Here is a 20,287-nt window from a genome sequence, read left to right on the forward strand (position 1 = left end):
CTGCACGTGGACTGAGAGTTGGTTGGACTCTTGTGTCTGTCTTTGTGGACACATGTCTAATTGCTCCAGGGACATTGCCTGTGTGTGGGACAACTGGTTCTGTCTCTTCATTCTGCCCCTCTGATCTATCTTCTGTTTGTCTTGTCCCTAATACCACAGTGTGTTAATTATCATAGCTCTATATCAAGCTTTCAAATAAAAGTGTGGACCCTCCAACATTGTTTTAGTTTAAAAGTGGATTCCTATATTGCTTTCCTATATAAATTTAGAAATTAGCTGATTAGTTGCTACTAATAAAGCCTACTAGATTTTTTTTTAAAATTTTATTGTATGTACAGATCAACGTGTGGAGAGCTATCGTGTGAACCATGATGAATCCTCTAATCCTTTAATTCACTTTTAGAGAATCACTTAGGGGATCAGTTGGTGGAGGATTTGTCCTGTATGCACAAATATCTGAGATTTGATCACAAGTACCAAGCCTGGTGGCATATGCCTGTAATCCCAGTACTTGGTAGGTGAAGGCCGAATGATCAGAAGGTCAACTGTGGAGGCCAAAGAGAAAGCTCGGACCTTAAGAACCTGTACAGTTCTAGGACCTGCTCATGTGGGGTGAGTCACAACAGCCTGTTACTTCAACTCCAGGGGATCTGATGGCTTGGCCTCTATGGGGACCTGCTCTCATGTGAACATACCCCCAACACATATACATGCACTAATTATCAATAGTAAAAATAAATTAAAAAACAGCTTCAAGATCATCCTCTACTATGTACAGAGTTCTAGTCTAGCCTGAGCTACATGAAACCCTGTCTCAAAAAACAATAATTTAAAATAGCACCAAAAGTGAAATAATTCTGGTGAAATAATGTGGAAGCTTTGATGCTGTGAACTTCAAAACAGTCAAGAGGGAATTTAGAGAGGATAGAATTTAAGAGACTTGCCAGTCATTTTAACAAAGATCATTTTATATACAAATTATTAGTAATGTGGCTGGAGAGATGACTCAGTGGTTAAGAGCATGTCCTTGTAGAGGACCTAGTTCCCAGTACCCATTTTGGGCAGCTCATATCAGCTTGTAACTCCAGGTCCAGGGGATTCTACACCCTCTTTTGCACTTCGTGTATCTATAAACCCACATTCACACACACACAATTAAAGATAAAATAAAATTTAAAACAGAAAAATTATTAACAATGTATGTATTTGTTAATCTAGATTTCTGAAAGCAACAAACCAAAAAAGGCCTCTCAAGTGTTCAGAGGGCAAGAGGTTCAGGAACCATCGGTAAAGCTGAGGGAACAAAGGTAAGAGGTTGGAATTACGAAGATTTCGCAACTAGGAAGAGGGCTGTGTGAGAAGGTATTCCATCTAGTGTCTCTGAGCTCACAGGAAGGATTTGGGATCCGAGGAGAGGGCCTCTCTCAGTGGTTCTCAACCTTCCTAATGCTGCGACCCTTTAATACAATTCCTCATGTTTTGATGACCTCCAACCATAAAGTTATCTTTGTTGCTACTTCATAACTGTCATTTTGCCACTGTCATGGATCAGAATGTAGATATCTGATATACAACCCATGTGAAAGCGTCGTCTGACCCCTAAAGGGGTTGTGACCCACAAGTTGAGATCCAGTGGCCTAGCTGGTTATGGTGAGCTCTTGAGGATATGCGATGAGACTTGGCTTGCTAAAGCCTATCAGCTGGGCATTCAATCTAGCTACTGGCATGGGAAAGAACTGGGGGTGCCTGAGTAAGGAAGCATTGCTAAAGGAATGCTCTCAGGAAGAGGAAGGAAGCAGGAAGCCACAGGAGATGGTCCCTTCTTCCTCCTCCATCCCATTCTGTTCTTAGTGCCTCCTGTTGGCAGGGCCTATCCGGGCACCTGCTGGTAAGTCAGAAGTGAGGTGTAGAGAGGGTCAGTTCCAGCATCACAAAGCAAAGCGTACAAGACTTAGCTTAATAACTGGAATGAGCAGAGAGCAAAGGAAGGCAGGTACTATGGTATTTATAGCACAAACACATGATTTCACAGCACTTGAAATGCTGACATCAGTATTAAAATAAAAGCAAGTCTTATATAACCACCCCAAAATAGAAACAACTCAACGCAGAGAAGACACACGAGAAAATGAAGGGTACAATTCAGACAACGTAGAACAGCGTGCAGATCCCGAAAGTGATAATGTGGCAGAAACACAACCCTGCTGGGTGCGTGATGGTTGTAGATAGTCAAGTTAGATTTCACAACACACCCACCCTCTACACACACACACACACACACACACACACAGGTTCTTACTCAATGTCTTCATTTCTTTAAAAGCAATTATCACCAAAGGGGATGGGGGAACAGCTCAGTGATACCGCGTTTGCCTCACATGTGCAAGGTCTTGGGTTGAACCCCCAGTGTCACAGAACAGGTCCTTAGAGCCAGCCCTGATGCTACATACTTGAAATCTCAGCACTTGGGAGGCTGAGGTAGGAGGGTCGCCATGAGTTTGATGTCAGCTTGGACTACAGAGTGAGTATTCAGGTTAGAAGGAAGCTCACACCAATCCTGCCCACCACCTAAAAGAAAACCTTTATGAAGTTGGGAGAGTCTGTAGGGGTGGATATAGGAGGAGTGGGGGGGGAAGAATGGGAATGTGTGTGTGTGAATATGATCAAAATACATTGTATATATTCTCAAATTGTATAAATTCTCAAAGCATTAAACAAAGTATTATCCTAAAAAAGTCTTCATGGATATCTGGAGAAAAGTATAAAATTCTTGTCTTGTTCTGTTTATTTTTCATACTGTTTTGGTAGCAAATTCTCAGATATTCTAAGGGTTTTTTTTTTATTAAACATTTGTTTCATTTAGATAGTTATGTATTCTTTTAAGTAAAATTTATTCTTTGAGAATTTTATACATGTATACAATGCATTTTGATCATATCTACCTCTCACCCCCTCCCACGCCCCCCTAATTTCATTTCTCCCCCTTCATAAGCCACTGAATGTCGTCAGTGACACCTGCATGTGCATGGGCAGTCCACTGGAGCATGAGCAATGTACCAGAGATCACACCCTGCAGAGAACTGGCTCTTCTTCCCCCAGCAGCTGTCAGCTGCCACTGGCTCCTGAGCTGGGGTGGGTCCTTCTGAGCCCCTCCTCCACCCATGTTGGAATGTTGGCTGCTTTGGTCTGTGCCGGGAGCCATAGCTGTTGTTTGTCCCGGGGTGCGATGGCTTTGCCACATCCACAAGACACCATTTCTAGGTGGTCCGCCCTATCCTCTGTCCCTTGCCATCTTTTCACCTTCTTCTTCCATGGTCCCTTAGTCTCAGGGTTGGGGGTGTGTGTGTGATACAGGTGTTTCATTTAGGGATAAGCACTCTAGTTGTGATTGGGGGAATCCTTATCTTCCTTTAAGATGGACAGATACACTGTGCCCAAAGGATGGCCATTGTGTGACATAATGGTGGCTCAACTGTACGTGGTTATAGTAATTATAGAAAATCGTCTCTGAGAACACGATGAAGGAGCTGGGGAGATGACAGCCGAACAAGCATAGAATTGGTGGCATTCATACCGCCTTTGTCCTGAATACCCTCTACAGTGCGTGTCTGGGTTTAGTTGGAACGAGCAACATTGTGTTTGAAAAGTTGTAGAGCTCATTTGAGACTCTGAATGAACTCTCTTTCTAAAGACGACTTATTTATTTTTATTTCACTTAGATGGTTGAACTAGAAAAATACTCCAAAGAGTTAATCCATTTTGAAATTCAGAACAAACAAAGGAAAAAGAAACTCTGTTGGCTCATTTGGGTCTTTGTGAAAGCTGTCACCTTTGGCTCTGCCAGGCTCTCACCTGAAAACCTGGGGAATCTTAACTCTCGAGCTGTTAGGACTACAAATAGCCCATCTGGGTCCTCAACACCTTCGTTGCCATTTTCTTGTAATCCCTCCACTCTCAGGTGGCCCCTTTCTGCAAATGTGTTGAGAGGAAAAAGAGTTCAGTATTTGACTCCCAGCTCTCCGCAGCCCTTCTCTTTAAGAATTATATTCAAGTTTTCATGTATTGTAGATGTTCGAAAACATCTGTTTTAATTTGGGGTGCGTGTGTGTGTGTGTGTGTGTGTGTGTGTGTGTGTGTGCAACAGCACTTGTGTGGAGGTCAGAGGTCAACTTTCAGGATTCAGTTCTCATCTTTCATCTTGTTGAAACAGGGTCTCTCTTGTTGTTTCTTAGGCTTTATACTCCAGGCCAGCCGGCCCATGAGCTTCCAGGTGATTCTCCTGCCTCCCATCTCTCTGTAGGAGTGCTGGGATTACAGATGTGTGACATTGCATGTGGTTCTTTTTGTGGGTTCCGGGAACTGAACTCAGATTGACAAACTTGTGCAGTTAGCCTTTTTACCAGCTGAGTCCAGGCCCTGAAAACGTCTTTTAGAATAGTGACGGTGTTCTGTTGCTTCGAAAGATGTTCTTGCCTGGCATGGTGGCACACATCTTTAACCCCAGCACCCAGGATCTTACCTGGCATGGTGGCATGCATCTGTAACCCCAGAACCCAGGAGGCAGAGGCAAGTAGATCTCTGAGTTCGAGGTCTGCCTAGTCTACAGAGTGAGTTCCAGGACCGCGAGGGCTACACAGAGAAACCCTGTCTCAACCTTCTGCCCCCAAAGAAGATGTTCTTGAGAGATTTAGACTTAATATTTTATATAAAACATAGCTTGAAGCAGAACCTACTCAGCTTTTGAATTTAGTGCTTATATATTTTTTATTTTATGCCCCGGCCATTCTGGAACTCACTTAGTAGAACATGCTGGCCTTGAGTATACAGAGATCCACCTGTCTCTTCCTGCTGAGTGCTGGACTAAGGACATGTGTCACCACACCCAGCTTGTATATTTTTATTTCTAGAATTTCTTCTTAGATCTTTTTCCAAATATTTGATCACTTTTATGGATGAAGACGTAGCTTCTGGTTTCTTTTTTTGTTAAATGTATGTCATTTAGATATACTTACACAATGAAATGGGTTTTTATAGTTGTGTGTGCCTGTGAAATCAGTATCTAAGCATTGTACAGAATATTGCCATAACCTCAGAAAGTTCTGTTGTTACCCTTGTGGTTAATTTACCCTTCCTCCCTTAGATATTCTGATTTTTAGTGCCTTGATGTTGGTTTTGTCTTTTGGAGCTGTGTCTAAAAAGTACCAAACAGCATTCCCACTCATGTTGTTTTTAAGATTGTTATCCATTCCTTTCTAATTCTCAGTACAGTTTCACTGAATGAGCCCAACACCGTTTGTGTATCCGTCTCCTTTGGGGGTGCTGCTGTTTCTAGGATTTGGCCACTGTGCATACAGCTGCTGCTGTTCTTAGCCCAGGCTTTCTGTGGTCACTGCTTGTTCATTTTTATTTCGTTTTTATTCTGCGTGTATCGCTTTAGCATCTGCAGCATTTGGGATTCAGTCCCTGCTTCTTTGTCTGACTTCTTCTGGTGGTTTGTTTTCTTGTGTTTGGTCGTTTTTGACTGGAGCAGGTTTTGCTCACTGTGGGGATCCTGAGGGGCCTGAGTGTTTTCCCATCTGTGTCTGCAGGGTGTCCAGTGTGATTCTCACTGAGAAGCACTTGAGGTTCGTTTTTCCCTGGGGATTCCCTGAATAGAGAGAGTAGCTTTTCAGACCCCTCCTGTGAGAGGAAAGGTTTGTGCTGATACGTTTGCAGGAAACTTGGATTTGTAAAAAATTATTTTTAAGATTAGTTTATAGTATATTAGATTATAGTGGCATTCTCAAACAAAGTATGCTTTATTCAATTCTCCCCACATCTTCTCCATCCCCCTCCTCTCGGCTCTTTCCCTCCACCCAGTTTTCTTTGTCCTTTATTGTCACATGTATCTTTTTGTGTACTTGCACACACACACACACCCACAACCACCCTCACTCCCAGCTTTCTCATTTTCTTCCCTCTCTTGGTTTCCTTTTAGGCATTACCCATGCAGCCCACTTATATCCACACATATACGGATTGCAAACTAGGATCTGAATATGAAAGAAAACATACGGAGTTCTTGTCTGTCTGGTTTGAGTCACCTCACTTAATGTAGTAGTTTCAAGCTCTACCCGTTTCTCTACAAATATCATCGTTTGGTGGATTGTGAAAAATAATTAAAATGATTCCAAGTTAGGGCCCGAGGTAGGTAACTTTCCAGGTCAGCTCCTGCAGTAACCTTTGCCCTTAAGCATGGTTTGTCACAGATCTTGGACTTCCACCCTTCACTTAGCATCCTTCTAACTGGGGGCAGAAACCCCCCAGAGCAGCTCAAAGCTCTCTCATCCATCCCTCTCACTTCTCTTAGAGCTCATGGATTCTCTTGGCTTATTGAATTTAGGTATGCATTAAAGATTCAGAAAACTGAGAGTGAGGCATGCCAGTAATCCCAGCACTTGGGAGGCTGAGGCAGGAGTTCAAGGCCAGCCTGGGCTACATGGGGTGTGTGTGTCCTAAAACAAGGTTTCTTCTATCTTTTTAGTACTGGTATATAGTTATAGCATGGTTCTCCCTCACTGCCTGGCAATATCTGGCCAGGGGTTTAAATCTCTTACAGACCTTGTCACAGGCTCTCCTCTGCCTTCTGCATAGGACACATCTGTTTCATGCTTACTTCCTCCTCTATCTGGGGAGGGAACAGCAAGCCTGCGTACTCAGAATATCATCTGCAATGCATGTTAGCATTTGCTTCTTTTTGCCTATCTCTGTTTGTATGTGCTTTGCCAATTTCCAGTTTTTGTGTCAAGATTTCTCTGGCATACTTCCCATTTCCCCTGCATTTCAGTGGATGATCATGAGTTCTGGGTCCTTTTTCATTGCCGAGCTACCACGAGCCACCCAAGGGCTGGACACGTGCTTGCCATGCCTGCCTCTTCCCCTGAATTGTCTCATCAGCCAGGTATTAGGATGTTGTCTGTTTCCTAGTTTGACTGAAGGTGAATTCTCTTCCCCATTTTCCATCTTTTGGGAAGGACAGGTGTGTGGAAATGTGTGCGTACTTCCCTCTCACTCCAGGTGGTCTGGTGACAGAGAGCACACTCTGAACTGCTCACAGCTGAAGCCTTATTCAGGTGTGGGGAGATGTGTCCCTGTCCATTTCCAATTCTTTTCTGCAGAGATGTACTTGTGCTGCATGCCGGCCTCCCCATTCCGGTCCTGCCCTGAACCATGCTTGTTTGCCATTGTGGATAGGTAAGTGCTTTTTCAGGCAGGGCTCTATTGTCTACACACATACTATGCCTGGTGTGAAGTAAGGACTCAAGACATGCCTGTTGACTGAATGGCTTTGGGATCTCTTAGAATCCAAGTCAGATTTCATGTCTAGGGCCCATGTGTGGACTCTGGGTGCCTAACTGCATCCCCAAGGCATGCCTTTGGTAAGGTCTAATGACATTGTATTACAGAGTGAGCTCTTCACCTGTATCCACAAGATCTGGCTTTCTGGTTAATTCTTTCACCTCTCTGTGTTTCTTCCCCACCCCCCAGTCTTCCATTCATAAAATGGAGCTGTGACAGGTGGCTTTTCCTGCCTTGTAAGGGTGTGTGACGTAATACAGTGCTGCAGTACAGTCATGACCTCTTTTTACAGGTCTCATCATTTGAAAGGAAGGGTGGTTGGTAATTACAGGGGTTCACTCATGGTCACCTAGTCCTGCTTTTAGCCTAGCTTGCCCTCCAAGACTGGGAAGCTGGAGAGCAAGCCTGGCTGGCTTATGTTGGGAACCTGCAGTGATATCTGTGGCCACCAGGTGTCACCCTCAGCCTTGTAATGTAGATTATAACCTCACGGACAATTTCTACAAAGGCCAGTCCTGGTTCCCAGCAGTGAGCCTGGTTTCTCTGGATTCCTAGTACCTGTTCAAACAGTTCCTGGCATCAACACTGGAGGCTATCACAACCATCCATCTTGGCCTTCGTTTCTAGGTACAAGGTGCTATGTAATTCTAATTTATTTTAAATTTTGCCCAACCCGTGCATGACCAGAAATGGCCAAAATGTTCATGCATTCAATTTCAGGACCCAAAGCCAGCAAATTTAGAATTGGTCATGGTAAGTCCTCTACCACTCACTCCCCACATTTTTTTGCTACTAAAAAATGTGTTTTAAAACCACTGCCTCAGGGTAACCTAGTTATTGTAATAGCAAGACTAAGGAGAAGAAATCTCAGACTTCACCAAAGTCCTCTAGATAGACAAAGGCACTGGGTGCTTAGGCTTAGTTCCATCTTTCTGGGCCTTTCTTGGTGGGCATTTTCTCTGCTGATTACTCTCTTAAAACATTCTCCTCAGCTTTCATTCACTATTTTTTTTCCTTTTATTGATGCTGTGATATTTTGGTCCTTCACGGTCTTTCTTCACATCATTTCACCGTGTCTTACGGCACTTGCCATGGCTTCTGTTCTTCTACCTTATACAGAATACTCACCTAATTAGCAAGTAGTTGAGAAATCTCTATCTCAGTCCGACATCTGCGTATCGTCCTCTCTACTGGAGGAATTTGCTTTAAACACAGCTCGGCTATTTACTCGTAAACACATTAAAGTGTCTTCACTTTAGGTGCATAGCTCCATCAGTTTTGCTCATTGTGTATTGCTTTGTAACTACCGTCTTAATTGAGGTATTTGTTGCCTGTAATGGTTAAACTTGGTCGTCGTTTTGACTGGGCTTAGGTATACTTGGAACATGGGTGGAGCAAACTTGTTGTCTGTGAGGGTTTTCTAGAGAAGACTGGCCTGTGGTTTCAGCAAAGGGAGTGGGGAGGCCCTGCCCATGGCGAGGACGGCTGGGCGGGACCCAGTGGCAGCCCAGATGGGATGAAAACCATGAATGGGAAAGCTTGCCCAGACTTGGGTGCATACAGCTTCTGCTGCCATGTTTGTCAATGGATGTCACACTGCGGCTTTTTAGACATTTGAAACACAGAATTGCACAATGCCCCTCTACAGGGTGCTTCCAGGCCCTCAGCCTCAGACTGGTGCTGAATCATTGGTCCCTCTGTTTTTGGGGCTTCTAGGTTCCTGACCTGAGCAGCTGCTGCTGATGTCCTGCCTCTCCACCTTGCCCATGGCCACTGTGGCATTGTCCCGATTCAAGTCGTGGAAGTAAGTTTAACAAACCTATTTTAATAATTACATATATTGGTCTGAAATAGGCAGCGGAGAATAGAATAGTCTGTTGGTTCTTTTCCTCTGGAGAACCCGGGCAAATACATCAGCCTTAGAACAATTCTTTCTGGCTGTGTTCTCTCATTTTAACATTTTCTCTTGCTCCTTTGCCTGGAGCCTCAGCCTCACGGATCTGATTCCTGACACTATGTTGTTTTGCCTTTTCTGTAATTTACTGAAAATGGAACCCCCTTATCGTCTTATAATCTCTTGATCTCCTTCCCTTGGCCCAATTAGCACCTTCAACACCTTCCCAAAACCCTATTTTTAGTTCCAGGCTGCTCAAAGGCTAGTGATACTGGCTCCATTTATTCTGACATCCCAGCTAGCAAGCTGGTGCTGCCCTGTTGAGGCCCTCTTCCTTTTCTCTCTGCCTTCCACCCCCACCCCCGCCCCCGGGAGTGGCAGTCAGAAGCTCCTCCAGTTTCCTTCTCTTCTGTGTCTGCCCTCCTCCCCTCAGTCTCCAGGTCACGTTATAGAGACTCTCTTGACTTATTCAGTCCTAGCTGGTGTCCAGGCACAAGTCTTCAGCCTTCCTCTCATAGCTACCAGTGTGTCCTAAACTGCAAATCTGATCCTTTTATTATTATTATTATTTTCAATTTATTTTACATACCAACCACAGTTTCCCCTCCCTCCACTCCTCCCATTCCCCCCTTCTCCTCCTTTCTGCCCCCCCCACCCCTATCCACTCCCCAGAAAATGTAAGGCCTCCTATGGGAGTCAACAAAGCATGGCACATCAAGTTGAGGCAGGACCAAGCTCCTCCCCTGCATCAAGGCTAAGTGAGGCACTCCACTATAGGGAATAGGTTCCGAAAAGCCAGCTCATGCACCAGGGACAGATCCTGGTCCCACTGCTAGGAGCCCCACAAATAGGCCAAGCTACACAACTATCACCCACATGCAGAGGGTCTCGTTTGGTTCCTTGCAGGTTCGCCAGCTGTCAGTCTAGAGTCTGTGAGCTCCCATGAGTTCAGGTCAGCTGTCTCTATGGGTTTCTCCATCATGATCTTGACCCCCTTGCTCATATAATCCCCCCTCTCTCTCTTCAAGTGGACTCTCGGAGCTCAGCCCAGTGCTTGTTTGTGGGTCTCTGCATCTGTCTCCATCAGTTACTGGATGAAGGTTCTGTGATGACAGTTAGGGTAGTCACCAATCTGATTATAGGAGAAGGCCAGTTCAAGTACCCTCTCCACTATTGCTATGAGTCTTAGCTGAGATCATCCTTGCGGGTTCCCAGGGGTTTCCCTGGCACCAGGTTTCTCCCTAACCTCATAATGGTTCCCTATATCAAGATATCTATTTTGTTGCTCTCCCTCTGTCCCTGCTCCAACCCAAACACCCCTATCTCTCATGTTCCCATCCCCTCCTACCTTCTATCCCCGACCCCCAGTTTACCCAGAACATCTCATCTATTTCCCCTTCCCAGGGTGATCCTTGTGTCCATCTTAGGGTCTTCCTTGTTATCTAGTTTCTCTAGGGCTGTGGATTATAGTCTGGTTATCCTTTGCTTTATACATCGAGTATCCACTTATGAGTGAGTACATACCATGTTTGTCTTTCTGGGTCTGAGTTACCTCACTCAGGATGATTTTTTTCTAATTCCATCCATTTGCCTGCAAATTTCATGATGTCATTGTTTTTTACCACTGAGTAGTACTCCATTGTGTATATGTACCACATTTTCTTTATCCATTCTTCGGTTGAGGGGTATCTAGGTTGTTTCCAGGTTCTGGCTACTATAAATAACGCTGCTGTGAACATAGTTGAGCAAGTGTCCTTGTGGTATGATTGAGCCATAACTCCAGGCTGGTTTAGGTGTTCTCTGGAAAATGTCATTCATCTCTTCCATTTCCAGTCATGTCAGTCCTTTTTTAAGACACCCATCTGTCCTTTCTACTAGACTTTTAAATTCCTTGAGGAGTTCCCATTTTGTTTGGATTTATCTTCTTGTCCCTGGTATAGGGCCAGGCACATAGGGAATTCGACATTGTTAATCTTGATTGTCAACTTAATTGGACTGAAACACCTAGGAGATTAGTAAAGATCATCTCTGGCTATTTTCAGATATGGTTAGATTATAAGGGCTCTGACCCAATAACTGGTTTAATCCATTGAGTGGTTCACAGTTGGAGTGGACTCTTAGAGGGGATGGTAGAGCTATGGAATGTGGGGCCGGGTTGGAGGAAGTAGGTTCCCAGGGGCATGCTGTTTGGGGCTTTATCCTGCCCTGACTCCTTCCTATATGCTCTTTGTTCTGGTTTCCAGCCACTACAAGGTGAAGGACCTTCTTTGTCACATGTCCCTGTTGCCATGATATTATGCCTTAGCACATGGAGTCATGTGACAATGGATGGAACCACCCGAAATCATGGTCCAAACAAACCCTTCCTTCCTTGGTGCTTTGTCATGGGGACACAAAATCTAATACAAGCTGTCAATGAATGCTCCAAGTTGAAGGAGGCTAGAGGAGGTCGAGATAAAGGTCAGGAAATCCTAATGCTCCATTTGACCTCGGTCATAGTGAAAGGAGAGGAAGAATTAGGGTGGAAGCCATGGGAGAGCCTAGGAAGAGAACGTGTGCACACGGGGAGGCAAGTACTAATGTCTACATTCAGCTTCCACTCCAACACCGACAGTATTTGGTTAATGTGGGTGGAGAGAGGCGGCTGTGTATGCATGTGTATGTGTAAAGTATGGAAGTGTGTGTGTGTGTGTGTGTGTGTGTGTGTATAGTATGGAAGTGTGTGTGCTCCTGTGTCTGTGGGGTGTGGACATGTGTGCTCCTGTGTCTGTGGGGTGTGGACGTGTGTGTGTATTCCTGTGTCTGTGGGGTGTGGACATGTGTGCTCCTGTGTCTGTGGGGTGTGGAAGTGTGTGTGTATTCCTGTGTCTGTGGGGTGTGGAAGTGTGTGTGCTCCTGTGTCTGTGGAGTGTGGAAGTGTGTGCGCTCCTGTGTCTGTGGGGTGTGGACATGTGTGTGTGCTCCTGTGTCTGTGGGGTGTGGATGTGTGTGTGCTCCTGTGTCTGTGGGGTGTGAAAGTGTGTGTGCTCCTGTGTCTGTGGGGTGTGGAAGTGTGTGTGTGTGTGTGTGTGTGCTCCTGTGTCTGTGGGGTGTGGAAGTGTGTGTGTGTGTGTGTGTGTGCTCCTGTGTCTGTGGGGGGTGGATGTGTGTACCGGCCAGAAAATATCCTTAGATGTCCTTCATCTGGTACCATCACACATTTATTTACTTACTATTTATTTGTTTGTTTTTGAGACAGGATTGCTCAATGGACTGGGGCCCTTCTTGTAAGCTAGATTGGCTGGTCAGTAAGCCCTAGAGATCAGCCTGCATCCATATCCCTTTTACTGGGATTACAAACTCTTACCATCACGTCTAGCTTTAGCTCTTTTTGTTTTGTTTTGTTTTTTAACCAAAAAACTTAGAAGGGATGTTGGCCGAGAGAAAGCCAAGAGGGAAGGAGATCCTAAACAATGGAAACAATGGGAGACGCACACCTTCTTGGATCTCTGGGGAGCAGAGGGTTCAGGCTTCTGCAGCTCCAGCTGTGCTGTTTTCACAGCGCACAGCTGGATGGACCACAACTGCCACTTCTTACTGTGAACAGAGCCACAGGAATGTCCCAGGGTCATCCTACCCTACCTGAGTCCCAACCAGAGAAGGAGGTGGATCTGATGAACTTCATTTAACCAGTGTGCCGGAGGCTTTGAGGAGTGGTGGCCCTCGCACCCTAGGGCTGGAGTCTTCCCTCCTTCAGTGTCTGTCTCTAAAGTGAGTTACCCACATCAGGTGTGTGTAGAGATGACAGGCGTGGGAAGGCCCGTGGCTATTTGCAGATTCTACAATGAGACAAGAGAGACCCAAGGAAGAACATCCAGAGGCGGAAGCTACTGTCGGACAGAGAGCAATCTCCGAGTCAATGAAATGTTAGAACAATTTCATATTACATTAACAGGAGAACTGTGAGTTCCCCAAAGTCTTAATGTCTTCCACTTGCACAGCTGGGGCAGCTGGCCAAGGAAACTTTCGATTAGCCGGAGCTTTATGGCGGAAGGCATTTCCTGTGGCAGGCTTTTTGTTTATTTGTTTTGTTTTGTGTTTTTTTATGAATGAGAAAACAAAAGATTCTCAAAAGGGATAATCATGAAAGGAAAGTCCCCCCCCCCCCACCTCCCTCTGCTTCCCTTTAATAGATGTTCTTGTGTCAAATGACGCTGAGTCTTAATACCAGACTGTCAATCTTTGCTTTGAGTGGGAGATCAGCATTTTCCTTTGTATGACTTAGAGGTTGAGGAACAGAGTGTCTGGCTTTAGATATTGATGCTCCATTTCCCAGCTGTAGGTCTCCAGCAGTCTGCTTAACAGTCATGTGCCTTACAGATGCTCACGCCTTGCAGGCTTACTTAGTATTTACTTATGTAACCAATAGGAAGCACTTGGCATATTGTTGATGATGATGATGATGATAATAATAATAATAATAATAATAATAATAATAATGTAATCATGCTTTATATTTGCAGGTAGCTGGATTCATTTTTTTAACTTTTATTTTTCATTCTTATAACAATATGATGTTATAACTGCTGTCATTGTTTTCAAGGCTCATTTATTTTTATTTTGTATGTACGAGTGTTTGGCCTGCATGTTAAGTCCATGTACCACATGATGGCAGTGCCCTCAGAGACCAGAAGAGGGTGTTGGGTTCTCTGGAACTGGAGTTACAGACTGCCAGGTGGAGTGCTGGGAACGGAACCCAGATCCTTTGGAAGAGTAGCCATGGCTCTTAGCCTCTGAGCGATGCCTCTAGGTCCACTGTTGTTTTTTTGATAAATGAGGAAAATGCAACCTTGAAAGGTCAGAATGCTTAAGCCAGGTCACAAACCATTGAACTATGTCTCCCGGCTCCCTGTTCAGGCCGATTTTCACCAGTCATTTACACCGGTAGTAGAATTAGAAGTCACTGTTAGGGACTGAATGGGCAGGTGTCTTGGGAGAGGCTCTTAGCCATCTCCGTCTGGACTTCCTGCTCTCAAGATGGCAATCACTGGGTTCTCAGCATTAAGGGAGGCCTGAGCAGAGCTGGGCTCTATGAATTAGTGTTGCGAGACAAGTATTACTTGTGGATTTTGGAAATGAAGCCTTTTTTCTATTAATTTTTCTTGAGAATGTTTTGTATAGGCTTTATTTTGAAGTTCTAGCTGATTAGAAAGGGAGTCAATTTTCATGTTCCAATGAATGTTTGTTGGGTACTCATTGTGTGCCAGGAAATGTGCAAAGGGGTTTTTTCATACTCTTTATTTTTTAATCCTTATTACAATCCAAAGCTTTGTGGGACATTGTTTTCATTTTGCCAAAATGAAAATGGAAGGTCAGAAATTTTGAGTAATCCACTCAAATCTCTCAAGGTCTATTCAAGGAAGTTTAGCCACTATCTCTTGTGGATAATAATATATGGTTTAAATCACAATTTAGTAAACTGATCTAATAATACAGAGAAAAGATATCAGGAACAAGGTGGATTTATGTAGGAAATCAAGGAGCATTTACCATTAAAAACTCGGCCAATGGCAATTTACCAAATTCATAATGGAGAATAATCACAATCTATTTGGTAGATGATGTAAAACATTTGCTAAAACTCACCTTTCATTAGTCATTTCAAAACTTTCTTGGCTAAACAGCAATAAAAGGAAATTTCCTTGTTCTGATGATAGGAATTTATGAAAAGAACAATAACAGTGGTGGGAGTTTGTATGTTTTCTTGATAAGATCAGAAAGGAGATAATGATGTTCTTCCATTGCCGTTTATTTTGACATTGTATCTGAAGTTCTAGCTAGGGAATTAGCTCAAGAAGAAATGAAGGTAAAATGAGTCAAAAGGAAGAAATAACAGTCACTCTTGGCGGGCAGTATGTCTATGTATTTAGGAAGTTCAGGGGTCGCACAGCTGTGGGATCATAATGATCAGATTAACATGGCCAGCTCATTGGGTCCATGGTCAATTGTCAATATCCACAAACAATCAGAAAGTGGAATTTTAAAACCATACCATTTATAACAATGGCTCTAATCATTAGCTATCAATTATATCTTTAAAAGAAAGTCATGTGAAACCTCTGCATTATATCCCTGCTTCATCCAGTGTTTCGTGATCAGTACAGTGTGCTGGAGAAGGGTCAGTCTAGTCCTTTTGTACTGTTGACAAGACTTGCAGTCTTTTATAAATCAGGGAGAGTGCCACATGGGCTGCTTAACTTATTTTGGCCCTCCCAGTTTTCAGCTCAATGTCCTCATGTCAGCCACTAGAGTAATCTCATTCCTCTATATGCAGAGCTCTTCCGTGATTTAGGGTGCGATTTAGTTTGCTTCTTGATGGCAACCTTTTTTTTTGCCTGCTTAGTTTTCATCTTTCTCCCCATTACTGTCAAGTCGTCACTTCCATCTTCCAAGGTTTCACTGATGGATGTCCTCTGTCTGCTGTCATCTCCTCTTTATCCGTAAGCGTCCATAGTTTGAAAAAAAAAAATGTCTTACTCTCATTTTACTATGGTTGCAGAAAGAAGGGGGAAAAAAGTATGAGTTTAATCTACCATGCCTAACCAGAAGTTCTACACAGAATTATGAAGAGCAAAGCAACAAGGCAGTGCTTATTCTGAGAGAGTTCCCTTCAAGCTGCCTAAATAACCCTGCTCTACAGCCTACCTACTTCCAAGAGTTCTGTTAAGAGATTCTGTTTATAGGCATTTGCGTTTGCTGCTGCTGGACCACCGATCCCTGGGGCTCAACCCAGCTGTGAAAGCCTATCTTCACACTGTTTCCTCAAAGCGTCCATGCCTGAAAGATTTGGGTTTGACTGACAAGAAGACTGCAATCCTAAATCTCCAGTCTGCATTTCATTCATGAGATTGCCTTTGGGGGCTTGAATGAGGATAGACCAGTTTGAACAATGCCATTAATTAAAGCATGTTCTAATTGATTGGCTAATCCCTAGGTAGCTTAAGTTTAAGGGGAGAGAAATGAGAGAAACAAAAATAGATGCAGAAGTGTTGCTAGGAAATGCTTCTTTCTACTCAGGCGCGTCCAAACTCTTAGGCACCTAACAGAAAAAGTTGTCCTAAGTTGTTGGTAAATGAACAATTCTCCTCATCCCTGCAATCCTTGTCTTTAAACTCCCAGGGCCCCCAGCTGTGAGACTGTGGAGTAAATACAATGACCAGCAGTGGGAAGCCTGCACTCACATTATATTGTGGGATCTGAGTGGTATGAAAATGTGCACCTACATAATGGTCATGATGAAGCAGTAGGAAAATGCCCTTGATCCTAAAAATTGCCCATGTCCTCTGCTTTGCTCTCAACACCTCCCTCTGCCAGAAGGCATCAGTCTCTTGACTTTATGGCGATCTGCTTCTTTTCTTTCTAGTTTTCCCATCTGTGAAGGCATAGACTTGCTTTGTGATCAAATACTCATCTTTAATCTGGGTCTTTCCCCACCTGCCACTAAACTCTTTGAAGGACCACCTCTATAGCATGATCCCTAGTTATTCTCTTGTTGAATGTTTACTAAGTATCTCCCAGGGACCCTACCAGAAATATAAAACATATAAATATATATCTGTTTTCAAGTTGAAATAGTCTCATGGCCAATGTCAGGTGTATTCATTGATTTATTCCCTCTGTTGTAAAAATAAATTTTACACTTTTTATATTTTTGCTTTTTTTGTATGCTGTTTGTGGTGTGTGTGTGTGTGTGTGTGTGTGTGTGTGTGTGTGTGTGTGTAGTTGTTATATGTGTGTGATAGATGTATTGAGTGTGAAGGTACTTACTCCTGGGGAGGCCAGAGCAGAATGCTAAGTGCCTTTTCCTTCCCTTGTTGCTCAACTCTTTATTGTCCTAAGACAGAGTCTCTCACTTGTAGGAGACCAGCTCCAACCTGTTGAAGGGTTCTTGAGGAGAGGAGAGAGGAGTAAGGAAGTATTAAAAATATAGATGGAGTCGGAGAGAAAGACAGAGACACAGGACAACTTTGGGAGGGCCCTGGATCAATACCCAGTCCCCTCTAGTTTTATTCTAATGGGCTTTTTATACACTACCAAGGGAGAGGGAAAAAACTTTCCCCTTTCAAGATCCAAGCACAACATACAGCCAAGTGTAGACCCTTCAAAACACCTGGTCACCATACCCTTGGCCAAAATCATTCCATTATGCAGCCCTGCTGGGCAAAGCAAGCTCAGACTTTCTGACTTTGAGTAAGGCCTTACTAGGGAGCCTCTGTGGACCCCCACACTCACTGGACTGGGAACTTTGTATTTTGACTAGTCTGGATGGCCAGCAAGTTCTCAGGATCTTCCTCCTGAGCCCCCTACCCCACCCTGCCCAGTGTTGAGATTATGGGCACATGCATCCATGCCTGGCTTTTTACATGGGTACTGGTAACTTGAGCTCAGGTCTCATGCTTGTTTAGCAAGGAAATTAGTAGGCTTCTTAAGCAAGATAGAGTGACACATATCTATAATCCCAGTCCTGGGGAGGGAGAGGTAGGAAGATCACAAATTTAAAGCTATTCTTAGCTGCATCGTGAGTTTGAGGTTAGCCTTGGCTCAATGAGGGCCTGTCTCAAAAATACTCTGCAGGATTTTTAATTAAAAGCCTACAAAGGGATGTCTTTCGCATTTTCACAGCTGCACCTTCATCTTTCATGCCCAGGGTAACCATTCTATGTCAGGTCATGGGTGGCAGGCAGCTAGAACACCTCCTTCCATGCTGTCTTGTTGGCAGTTAGAATTTGTAGGTGTTGCTCATATTCATGATAGCAACTGGAATTTGTGTTGACTGTCTTAGGAATAAACTTGCTGTTGAATAGTTCTCAAATTTGAAAGTTCCTAGATTCATGAGAACATACCTACAGTTTTCCAGCTTGAGAGACCCTTCGCTGAGGTTAGCATTTGCAGTTCTGGGCAACCTCTGGGTCCCAGTATAGTCAACACTCAATCATAGCACAAATATTGAACTCTCGTGGCAGTGTTTATTTACCAGTGGCCATCTCTCAGATGCAGAACCCACTCACACCAGTCTTTAAAGACTATCATAGAAATTAAAATAGAAAATCTTACAAAAACTTCAAATTCCTAAGGGCATATTTATAGACTTACTTGGGAAACATTGAAATATTTATGTTGGTTAAAGGAAAGGCATGAACTCCCAAGTTGAGTAAATTATAAGCTCAGCACTCGTCTGGTTTTGGATACATGGTTAATCTCTGAAGTAGCTCAGCCTCAGGTCATGTCCTTGTTCCACCTGCTGATCCCACAGGAAACTGCTTGGAGGGCTGGGGTGAAGTCTCAGGGTTGCAGATTGTTCCTGGATAATCTGTGTGCAGTGAGCAGCAAAGTAAACTGGAAGACTTTCATTTGAGTCTCGAGAAAATTTACAGTAAGTTTCGTCGGCAAACTGGAAGGTGATCTGTTTTTCCGGTGTGGTTTCCTGGTAGATAGAATGTTTCCATCTTGTTCTGTTATTCCTTTAGCTACCAGGCTCACTGGTATAGACAGCTCACTGTGACGCGTTGAACCATGTCTGTTTCAATGTAATGGAGCTGAGTTCATGAGCTTGTGACTTCTAATCGCACCCAACTCAGGGAGCCATAGAATTCCAGGAGAATAGGAGAGAACCCATGTTTCTCAACAGGATGGTTTCAGGAGCCTGTCTTCACCCTTCACCGTCTCCAATCCCTTCCCACACAACATTCTAGTTGCCTCATGTGAGCAGAATCTGAACAAGGGCTTGGGGGTGCTTACATGGGGATTTATTAAAAGAATGCCCTTCTGAGAAATGGAATGAGAAACATAATATGGTGGTTAGATGTAATATGCATCTTAAAAGGTCTTATTAATAAAAACAAACCCAGGGCCAGGTATTGGGGTGAAATGCTGAAAGATCAGAGAAACAGAACAAGCCACAGCTAACCTCACCTCGACAATTCCTCAGCGGATCCTGTTTCCTCAGACTGGAAGCCTTTGTGTCCTCATCCGAATGGATCTCAGCTGAACTGCTGCTCAAAAGCCTAAAAGCTTAACTGACCCTAGTTCCTGGTCCTGATGCCTTATATACCTTTCTGCTTCCTGCCATCATTTCCTGGGATTAAAGGCATGTGTCACCATGCCTGGCTGTTTCCAGTGTGGCTTTGAACTCACAGAGATCCATCTGGATCTCTGCCTCTGGAATGCCAAGATTAAAGTGTGTGTGCCACCATTTTCTGGCCTCTATGTTTATCTAGTGGCTGTTCTGTCCTCTGACCCCAGATAAGTTTATTAGGGTGCACAATATATTGGGGAACACAATATCACCACAGGTAGAGTGGGGTGGAAGTGGCAGGAAAGAAAACAAAAGTGTCATCTCATCTGCTGTTCAGCCTCAGCGGGTCCCACAGGATGCCCCGGGGAAGAAATAGTGTCTCCTAGATAGCCCCACCTTGAAGCAAGGGGCCTAGTACTTTGTTCTTTGTATCACCCAGTCAGTGGCTATAGGCTACCCAGGGTAATGGAGCATGGGAAAAAGCAATTCTTCAAAGGAGGGATGGCTGTTTTAGTAGCCCATACTCTCCTCACTGGGAGATGGATACCCACTCTAGAAATGAGCGTGTTGGCTGGACACCGGATGTGCATATTATACCAGGCGACCCTGAAGTGCAGGCTTGACACTGGCAGCTGGTAAATGACTTGCCTAGCAGCACATGGCGAGGGCGTTGGGATGTAGCCTGCATCCCTTCAAGTTTAGCCCAGCTTGCGTGGTGGTTGGTGATTTTCCCAAGACCAGAAATATGTAGCTTATAGTTTCAGTGCTTTATGTAAGACTAGCTTTCCTTTCTCCCTTCCTTCCTTCCTTCCTTCCTTCCTTCCTTCCTTCCTTCCTCCCTCCCTCCCTCCCTCCCTCCCTCCCTCCCTCCCTTCCTTCCTTCCTTCCTTCCTTCCTTCCTTCCTTCCTTCCTTCCTCCTTCTTGCTGTAGACTAAACCAAACAATAAAACCAGCCAATCAAAAACAAAATAAAACAAAAAAGAGGCACAAACCCCAAATG

At 44.1% G+C, this 20,287-nt stretch overlaps 1 long non-coding RNA gene across 1 annotated transcript; it reads left to right on the plus strand.

Annotated features, from left to right (window-relative positions):
• The first annotated feature begins 365 nt into the window (after window positions 1-365).
• Window positions 366-20,038, plus strand: LOC131897604 (uncharacterized). The gene is made up of 3 exons (XR_009375737.1): window positions 366-612; window positions 1,219-1,307; window positions 18,525-20,038. It is a non-coding gene; the product is annotated as an uncharacterized LOC131897604 (long non-coding RNA).
• Window positions 20,039-20,287: the final 249 nt, after the last annotated feature.

The sequence above is a fragment of the Peromyscus eremicus genome, chromosome 22, assembly GCF_949786415.1.
Source record: "Peromyscus eremicus chromosome 22, PerEre_H2_v1, whole genome shotgun sequence".
NCBI classification, from domain to species: Eukaryota; Metazoa; Chordata; class Mammalia; order Rodentia; family Cricetidae; genus Peromyscus; species Peromyscus eremicus.